The sequence below is a fragment of the Lepidochelys olivacea genome (assembly GCF_965140295.1).
Source record: "Lepidochelys olivacea isolate rLepOli2 genome assembly, chromosome: 1".
Classification (NCBI taxonomy): Eukaryota; Metazoa; Chordata; order Testudines; family Cheloniidae; genus Lepidochelys; species Lepidochelys olivacea.
This window is the reverse complement of record NC_140411.1, coordinates 288,781,259-288,791,400: the sequence shown is the minus strand read 5'-3', so window position 1 is coordinate 288,791,400 and position 10,142 is coordinate 288,781,259.

Below are 10,142 nucleotides of genomic sequence, written 5' to 3'. Positions count from 1 at the left end.
TCCAAAAGGATTTGGTTGCCTCTCTCTCATGTACAGCCTTTTCTAATCAATGTGTATTGGAAAGAAGGGCCCAGACATTTCAATAGGGATGGAGTAACCTATAGAATTTTGGAATAGGCTATAGCGATGGTGGCAGGATTTCTGTGGTGCTGCTTCTGTCACAATACAGAAATACCATTCCGTCTTCAGGCAGATGCTTCTTTGTAGTTGAGGGTTATTCTTAAACCTACAAAACTTCTTTTTGTAAAGCATCTCCTTGCACAGCGGCCGCTTATTATTACGGTAAAAAGAAAGGAGTACTTGTGGCACCTTAGATCCGAAGAAGTGAGCTGTAGCTCACAAAAACTTATGCTCAAATAAATTTGTTAGTCTCTAATGTGCCACAAGTACTCCTTGTCGTGAATACAGACTAACACGGCTGCGACTCTGAAACCTGTTGTTATTATGGTGTGTTACTTCATAAATATAACTATGATAAAACTTGCAGACAACTTCTGTGTTGGATGCAGGAGATCAGAACCAAACAGGAAAGTGATCTGGGGGCTGTTAAGAGGAGTGGGGGCTATAGAGAATAAGGAAATATCAGTGTAAAGTCATATGTTCAGAAGGAGGCAGTAAATACTGTTGCTACTAAGAGTTTTAACTCTCTCTCATACAGTTTGCATCATAACAAAATACTGCCGCCTCTTCCTAGAGAATTGCCCCTCTAGTTACCACAGTGGGTATTTATTTTTCATCATTCCCTGCTTTGGAGAAGTCGATTATATAATTTCCTTTTATAAAGAATATTTTTTCCCCCCTTAGAGTAGGGTACCCTTTGCTTAGTTGTCAAGTTTAGCAAAGGAATAAAACAAATAAGCAGTCCACAAAGTTGGATTCCTAGTATAGGCTATTCTGTGTAACCCTTGGAATGCTAGGAACCTGCCCATAGCCAAATTGATTTTGTAATAGTTTGACTAGGAAATCTTCTGACAGTTAAAGGATAAAGAATTTTTTTTGTACAAATTGTGGAAATGGGCCAATAAAATCTTTTCCCCTCCTCACAGCACTGTGGAACTGGATATGTCAGGGCTTCCATGTCCTTGGGCAGACTTCTGTGTCATGGAAAATCAATATATTTCTGTCTGAATTAGGTCTTCCAGGAGTACTATGTGCATTCTTGAGTGCTGCATATGAAGTACTTTATCACCAAAAAAAAATTTATAAATTTTCCTCATATTGTAAAAAACCAAGCTTTACCCCAAAATATATGCTATTTACGTAAAAGCAAAGACACTCCTACGACGTGGCAGCTGTCCTAAGAAACCAAGTTATCAGGGTTTCCTATCATATCCTTTCAACATTCTAATCTTGTGAGGCTTTCTTTCAAGATTCAGAGATTGAAAAGAAAGTAGAGAAGATACCATGTACCTGAATGAAAATTTTCAAGTACTTTGCTAATAAGTCTGAGAATGGCATTCATAAACATGTCTTAAAAATAAATTGGAGCACCTCAGTAATCCTATTAAATGCCAATTTTCTATATTGAAGTCCCAAGTTGAAGTCTGCACCCGACTCAGTTTTTCACATGTATCTGACCCATATGTTGCGGACCTAGAGTTCATCATGAATTATACTCCAGTTTTTCTAAAACTAGGCAAATTAAACCCAAAGCAGGGTTAATGGTGAGCAACCTTCAGTACATCTCCCTGTCTTATTTACCTTTATTACTTTATTTTGTGCAGTAATCAATGCAAAAGAAAGTTCACAGGCATATTACTTGTATGGTGAGCTCTCTGAAATTCTACTTATTTAATATCAGGTTACCTTTAACTCTTAATTTATCACTTGTAAATATTCTTGTATTTTCGGAGACTTAGCAATGTTTGCCAGTTTTAATTTATTGAGTGGGAGGGGGGTGGAGGTGGGGGGTGGACAGGAGGAGAGACAAGGTGGGTGAGGTAATATCTTTTATTGGACAAAACTTCTGTTGGGGTGAGACGAGCTTTCGAGTTTTTCTTCAGGTCAGAGACAGGTACTCGTAGCATCACAGCTAAATGCAAGGTGGAACAGATTGTTTAGTGTAAGTAGTTAGCACATATTCTAATCTAAGGGACCATTCAAGGTAGAGTGGTCTGTTTAACACCTCTGCAGTCATAAGTCAAAAAGAGGGAGTTAGTGGATTGCAGATGATTGTCATGAACCATAAATCCAGTGTCTGTTCAGGCCAGGAATTTTAGTGTCTACCAGAGTTGTGAATTTAAGCTTCCAAGCTCATCTCTTGAAAATGTTGTTCAGGTTTCCTTTGAGGAGGATGAGGAGTGATACGTCAGATATAATGTGATCACTTTGTGAAAAGTGTTCAGGCACAGGTGATTGGGTGTTTGTTTTTTTTATCATTTTTGTGTGTGAATTCATTTGAGAACCTAGTGGTTGTCTGGTTTCACCCACACAGTTGTTGGGGCATTTAGACACCTGTAAGGTAAGTTTTAACATTTAGATAAAAAGAGAATATTTTTAAGTGTAGTTGCATTTTAAAAGAGCAGAGATCTTGTGATGATGGAGTGGGGCAGAAGCACAGGAAGGTTTATAGGAAAGTCATAAGATTGGAGTTTTCTCTTTCCCCTCTCTTAATGAAATTTGCAAGCTAAAACTACCAAAAGGTAGTAAACAAAAAAGTAGAGATAAGATAGCTGAGAGTTATCTGAAAATTCTAAAGGTGCCTGTGGTGGGGTGGTTACCATGCTGTGCCTTGAAGGGCTTAAAACAGCCCTAAGAGAGGGCTATAGCTGGAGGAAAGTCAGGCTGGTTGGGGGAAGTAGCCACAGGTGGGGCCATACCCCAATTAGGCCACAGCTGGCCCTATAAGAGGGCTGTTAGCCAGGAGCTGAGACAGACACTCTCTCTAGCTACATGGAGAGAGGAGGCTGGCTGCCTAGGAAGCTGAGGAGGGTACCTAGGGCAGAGCAGTGCTGGGGAAGGGCAGAGGGAGCTGGGGAGCTCCAGCCTAGCAGAGTCCCACGCTGCAGGCCGAGGTGAAGGCCCACGAAAGGGTACTAAGGCTGCAGAGGAGCAGCCCAGACCTAGACAGAGGCAGCTGGTCCGACCCCCCTTGCCGATGAGTGGTACAGACTACAGTCTGCCCCGGGAGCAGGGGCTAGATGATGACTGACAGTAGCCAGGGGGCAGAACCCTAATCTAGAAGGGCACCGGGGTCCGGGAGGGGCACAGGTCCAGCAGCAGGCGAGACACTGACTGGCAGAGGGCACTCCTGGCTGAAAAGAGCTAATTCCCTGGACAACCAGCAGGAGGCACTGCAGCGGTGAGTCGTTGCCCCCTGACAGTGCTGTAGTAGAAAAAGTCCTTCAGCAGCAACACTTTTCCCAGCTAGAGTGCTATTGAATCTCTGGCTGCAGCCAAGGGGTTCAGGATTAGCTCTTTGTGCTGGTCATATTGGAGTTTATTCAGTAGAGGAACTAGCTGCATGACCAGAGGCCCTAAGAGAAATCTATATTTGGTTATGAATACAGTTTGGCTGTGAGTAAGGAACCCACAAAGGTGAATGACTGGATGGGTGACCTTGATCAGTGGTTCTCAATCAGGGGTCTTCAAGCAGGTTTCAGGGAGTCTGCCAAGCAGGGCAGGCATTAGACACACTGGGGCCCAAGGCAGAAAGCTGAAGGCCTGAGCAATTTACTATACGGGGCCCTCTGTGGCTTCGGGCCTGGGCAGTTGCCATGCTTGCTACCTTCTAATGCCAGCTCTGGCTTTTATATGCAGAAAAACAGTTGTGGAACAGGTGGGTCATGGAGTTCTTATAGCACGTTGCAGGGAGCTTCAGAAAGGAAAAGGCTGAGAACCCCTGACCTAGACATGAATTAAATCTTTAAGACTGCAGAGTTTTCAATAATGGTCTTATATTCCTTCATAGACTTGACTTCTGTGCATTCAAAGCATATAGGAATCAAGTACCATTGGTACAGTGATTTGAAATTATTCTTACAGTACAACAAACAAAAGAGGTCCTTGTGCCTCTTCCATACCAATTTCCATGTTTTATTTTGTGTTCTTGGGGTTTTAGGGCCTATGGTATCTGTGATAACGAGAACACTGATGGAATCGCAGAATTAAAACAATAACACAGAATCTAGGATCGCAGAAGCAGGTGGGCAGGGTGGGCTGCATGGCTGAGCTATGTGCAGCTGCTGGAGGTAAGAGCAGTGAGGAGGAGGGCATGGGGGGCAAGGGATTTAATGGGGAGGAGGTGCAGGGGGCTAGGGACACAAGGGAGTGCAAGAGTTAGGGGAGAAGAGCCAGCATCTGGGATTTAAGGGCAACTTCTGGGAATTCAGTTCCTTGCTGTGTCAGTTTCATGTTGGGAGTTGCAGACTCCAGCCATGCAACAAAACATTGATCAGTATAGCGAGCTACCACCTCTCACCTCCGTTAACCAGAAGTGCATGAACAATAGTTGTTGTTTCTGCACAGTACTCAGAATGACCCTATCTTAGGTCCACTGGATCTTAGCACTTATTGGAAGATTATGACTGTGCCTAAAGTAGCAGAGGTTGCCCTACCTTACATCTTCCCTGTAAGCTCTGTAAAGACAGAGAGAAGCTTTAGGGAAATATAAAAATCTATTTACAGCCAAGAGGGGAATCACTTTCTGACAAAAAATACTAAAAGGCTAGCCATATTGTACCGCAATGCAGATATCTGCCAGAGATGGCAAAAATAATATTTAAACGTCATTATTTTGTAATGCTACTCAGCAATAAACAGTTGATTTGATATTTTGAAATGATTTAATCAAATTTGAAATGAAGCATTCCTTCAGACTGTAGGAAGCTTTAAAGTACTTACGTTAATTTAAAATGGCAACAATGACTGCTGCAAGGATAAATTGTTTTGAGTGCATTTTTTTAATTATTCAAATCTGAATTCAGGTAAATTGACATGGTAAGAGGCTCTTTCTTCTGGTGACTTGTGTTATTGTTCAGCAAAGTAATTTTGGTCATATTACTGAGTGCTACTTTAAGAAGTGTTTTAAAATGTGTTACTTTTACTATGTACTGTGTATCTGCAGGATGTTTTGTTTAATTATAGGATTTTTTGGTAAAATCAGTTTTTTCCCATTGCAATCCAATTCTGAACATTTTAATGAATTTATAGAAAGGCTATTTAATTGTCAATGTCCATCAAACAATTTTGATTAAAGACATAGATGGAATTATTTTTTTTAATGAAATAAATAAATCCAAAGATCCACAATAATAAAACTGATTTCAGAGGGCCCTAGATGTTTTAGGTATTTCATTAGCGTGGTTCCTATGTCAGTTCTAAATTCATCTCTTTAGAACAGTGTGCCTGGTTCAAAATTAATACTATCCAAGACATCAACAAAAATTGCTTTTATGTTTCAGATTTCAAGTCTTCATAACATACTTTAAGATAAGTATAGATACTACGATTTCCAAAATTTAAGTAAGTCTTAAGTTATTTGTGAATGGGTTAGAGAGAAGGGGAAATTTTCTTGTTTGTGAATATTTACTGGTGTTATCCTATAAAAGTCTCAGAGTCAAAACAAAGTTTAGCAATAGCCAACTTACTGGTTAGATATTTAAGCACTATTGATACTGCAGGCTTATTTCAATTAAGTGCTATCAACTAATGCATATTAGCACTTTTAAATAAAGATTTGAATTAAAGTTGGAAAAACCATCATATGTATTCAAGAGGATCTGGATATCAGGTTTGATTATCTAGCTGATTTAGAAAGGGTAACAGCTACATAAAACTAAATCTATTTATCGAAGGTATTAAAATTGAATAGCAATGTTGTCTATAGATCATTGTATTATCATTATTTCATTTGCTAGAAAGTGGTGGTTAAATGTGATGATGTCTCCAAAGCGCTCTGTGAGCACAAAGTTTAATGCAAAATTTAGTCATGACTCCTTTATATAAAAAAAAAAAATCCTAAACAAAAACTATTAATTTCCCCACGCTTTTGCAAGTGTTCCCCTGTACTTTTGAACATCCGTGGAAACAGTTTTTAAACCAATAAAAACCCTTGCATTGTTTTCAACTGCTATAAACCAGCATGGTATGATTGTATCAGAACCGGAAAGTGAAATGATTAGAAGAAGTGGTGACTTGTCCAAGATGAGAGATGAACAAATGAAAAGTAAATTCGTTGTTTCCATTTTAGTAATCTAAGAGGCTGTTGGGTAAGAAAGGTACTCGTGGACGGTGGGTATAATAGTCCAAGGGAGGCTTAAGTTTCCTCAAACAGGCTGCGCCGCTGCTGAAAGGGTGCCTGGGCCATGCCCCGGCCCGCACTTCACCCTGAGGCCCTGCTCCTATGTCTCGCTCTTTCCCTGTGGTCCTGCCCATGCTGCCTCTTCACCTGAGGCCCCCGGCCTCTCATGCCTCTTAACCTCGTCCCCCATGGTTCCCACCGCTCGCGTCTCTTCGCTCCAAGAGGCATGAGCTGCGCAGGAAGGGGAGCCCTTGGGAGAACGGGGCAGAGAAGCACAGGCAGTGGGCGGGGGACCGAGTGGGGGGCAGGCTTTGGGATGGAGCAGGGGGCAGGGCTATGGTCCTGGCACCGGTGGCCCTCCCACCCTTCTAGGGAGCTTCCCGTGCTCGGGCCAAGCCTATGAGGTTATTCTAGAGTCGCGTCGCCCATGAGGTTTCTTTAAAGTAATTTTTTTATGTGACAGTGGCTTTTAAACCAGTTTAAAAAACAGTTTAACAACTAATTATCTTGAACCATGTGTGTATTGCTGAACAGCTGTGTCCCCTCAATTCCCCAGTCTGGAATGCCTTTTACACTGCTTTGCTGTGAGAACAACTACTCCTGCCCAGTTCACTCTCAGCCACTAGCATGCAAAATCCTGTTATCTCAAGTGGAGGTTCTCAAACACTTGAATCCAAACACACACGGGTTTAGATAAAACAAGTTTATTAACTACAGAAAGATAGATTTTAAGTGATTGCAAGTAATGAGGCATAAAAGTCAGAATTGGTTACAAAGAGAATAAAAGGCAAACTAATACTTAATTTAACAAGCTAAGTATACTTAAAAGCAAAATAGTCTCAGCATAAGCTAACAGCAGTCTGGCTGGATTACTTCAGCCAGAACCCCCTCCAGTTCAATGATGCTTCCTTTCTATTTCAAATGTTCTTGATGTGAGTAGAGAGAGGTGGTCTAGCAGCCTCTGTTTCTCATTCTTATACCCTCCTTCCTATTCCAGAACACTCAGGAACTTTCTAGAACTAATTAAGGCAGACAGGCTAATTAAGACACCTGTAGCCAATGGGAAGCTGCTAGAATTAAGGCTAATTAGGACACCTGGTTTAAAAGGGCTGTCACTCCAGTTAGTGAGGTGTGCGCGTAAGGAGCTGGGAGTGAGAGGACGTGCTGCTGGAGGACTGAGGAGTACAAGCGTTAACAGACATCAGGAAGAAGATCCTGTGGTGAGGACAAAGAAGATGTTGGGAGGAGGCCAAGGAGAAGTAGCCCAGGGAATTGTAGCTGTCGTGCAGCTGTTCCAGGAGGCACTCTAGACAGCTGCAGTCCATGGGGCCCTGGGCTGGAACCCGGGGTAGAGGGCGGGCCCGGGTTTCCCCCAAACCTCCCAACTCCTAATCCAACACAGGAGCTTCCACCAGAGGTGAAGGTCTCTGAGCTGGTCCCCGACCCACAGGGTGGATCAGCAGAAACTGCGGGGATTGTTCTTAACCTCATCACTGGCCAGCATGGGGAAAGAGAGTATCTGAGTGAATGGCAGATTTGAGCCACGAAAGTGGCCAAACTGAGGGCTCCTGTGAATCTCTGCGGCGAGCAAAATCCGCCAATAAGCACAGGACCCACCAAGGTAGAGGAGGAACTTTGTCACAATATGTATGTTTGAAAAAATACTGTTCTGAGTACACAGTCAAAGGTTTAGAACTGCATGTGTGATATTTATTACACATTTTTGGGATCCTTCACCTCATCTGGTGCAGAATGATACAAGGTGTGTATATTTGGATGACCACATGGTGAATTTTAAGAACTGCAGGGATATTTGTGTATTTATATAAATAGAAACTACTGCATGTCTTTATGCAATAATTCCAAACCTTGTTCACTCCCTGGTTTGGAGAGAGACACTTTTCTCTTTGGTAGCCTTCTATTTGTGCTTAGAAGGATTGACTTAACACAGCTCCCCAGAAATAAAGCCCCCAGTCCACACCACACCTGAAGCTAAACTCTTGGGTGTTAAGAGTTCTGACATAGTTTAAAAATTGTGATGTAGACGGGATATTAAATTTAAAAAAAAAAAAATGAAAGTCCCAGAGATGTTGCTGACCTCTTCACAGTTGAGTAACAAACATAGAGTTATGTAGAAAAATGGGGGGCAGGGGGAGAGAGGCAACCTATCTACTTAGTTACTACTTCTAAGTGACCTATATTGTTTTACTCAATAGCACTAACACTATAAAAATTCCAAGTGATTGAATCTCTGTAGTATATTGTAAATGTTAATATTTATTAGCAATACTTTAGAAATCTGGTATATTTCCCCTTGGTCTTTGTAAATATTGCCCTTAAGTTAAAAAGCGATGGTTGTTTTTTTTTAAAAGGACAAACTGTTTGCAAACTGAATTATATAATGGACAGCATGGTGGATTAAATAAATCCTGAAAGTATTTGCTCCGTCCTGCAGTTTTTCTGCATGCAGAATTCCTTTGGTCTTTGAGAATGTATATGGATTACAGGATTGTGCCCTTGCTCATTTAAAATAAGACCACCCTGCTTTGTAGTGATTTCAAACAGCTGTGCAATATAGACACCGCTCATAGGTGCATCAATATTTTAATGGCTTAAAATTTTAATCAAAATATTTTGAGAGGATTTGTAATAGCAAATATCAGTACTGTCTGTCAGTGTCCATTAAAATTAAATAGCATTCAAAAAGCGCACGTACTACAGTTTTCTTTAAAAGAAACAAATTTTTCATTGCTGGAAAAAATATGCAGGATATATTAAAATGGTTTTAGTGTCTTTTGTTGTACGAAATCACAACTCTTAAGGAACTCAAGGTTTTATTTTCTGTTTATAAAATAGAGCGCATGTAATAAAGAATCTTTTGAAATCCCTCCTGGCATTTGTTGTCTTTTAATTTTTTCATCTTGAATATGTTATATAATTATCAAAATGATTTGAAGGATTCAAGGTCAGTATTTTCTCTGTTAGAGAATGAGATCTGTTTTTCCTCATTGGCAGCATATATTTTCACTGTTTTTTAAATTAACTTTTTGTCAATCCATGTATGTGCAACCTTAATCCAAAGTCATTTGAAGTCAGTGGGAAGCTCTTAAGGCTTCTCGTTGATTTTAGTGGGCTTTGGACATGTACTACTTATGCCAACTAAGGTGAAAACCATCAGAACTTAATGTCAATGAATACTGCTAACTAGAAGGTTCTGAGCTCCTGCTGTATTGCAGGTTTGTGGATTCATACGGTCAATGATCTTGTTCTGTGTTTACTGGTATGTAACTCATCTTTGTGTTCTTGCACAACCTCAATCCCTACTATAATGTAGAAAAAAATTAATAGCTTCTCTATAGAAGGTACTTAACAAATATAGGAAAATTCTTATGGTTAATTTACAGAGAAGCAAAACTCAGTGAATTGTAATTTGCATGTGCAGAGATATTGTTAATCTACATTGTCCTTGACCTTCAATTTTATTCATTTATTTATTTATTTATTTAAATTTACCTTGTAAACTCGATGTGTTTCTAAGTCACTGGAGAATGAGGGAGGTTTCTTGTAGCTCATTTAATATCTGTAGTTTCCTATGGATTGAAAGAAGTTGGGTAGCATAATGGATAAAGTGTTTGATAATGCAATGATAGTTTACACTATGGCTGTACTTTTATTAATATTGCCATTGATTTTTTCCATTAATGGAATTATATAATTTGTTATAAAAATAATGCATACCTGTACCTACAATAAACCCAATATAAAACATATCACATTAAACAAAAGGAATAAACTGAACTATAATATGTGCATTTTTTTATATATATAATATATCCATATAAGAAAAAAATGTTGTTGTGATTTGATCATTCAAAAGGCCTGGTACTGCGGGTGGGGTGGG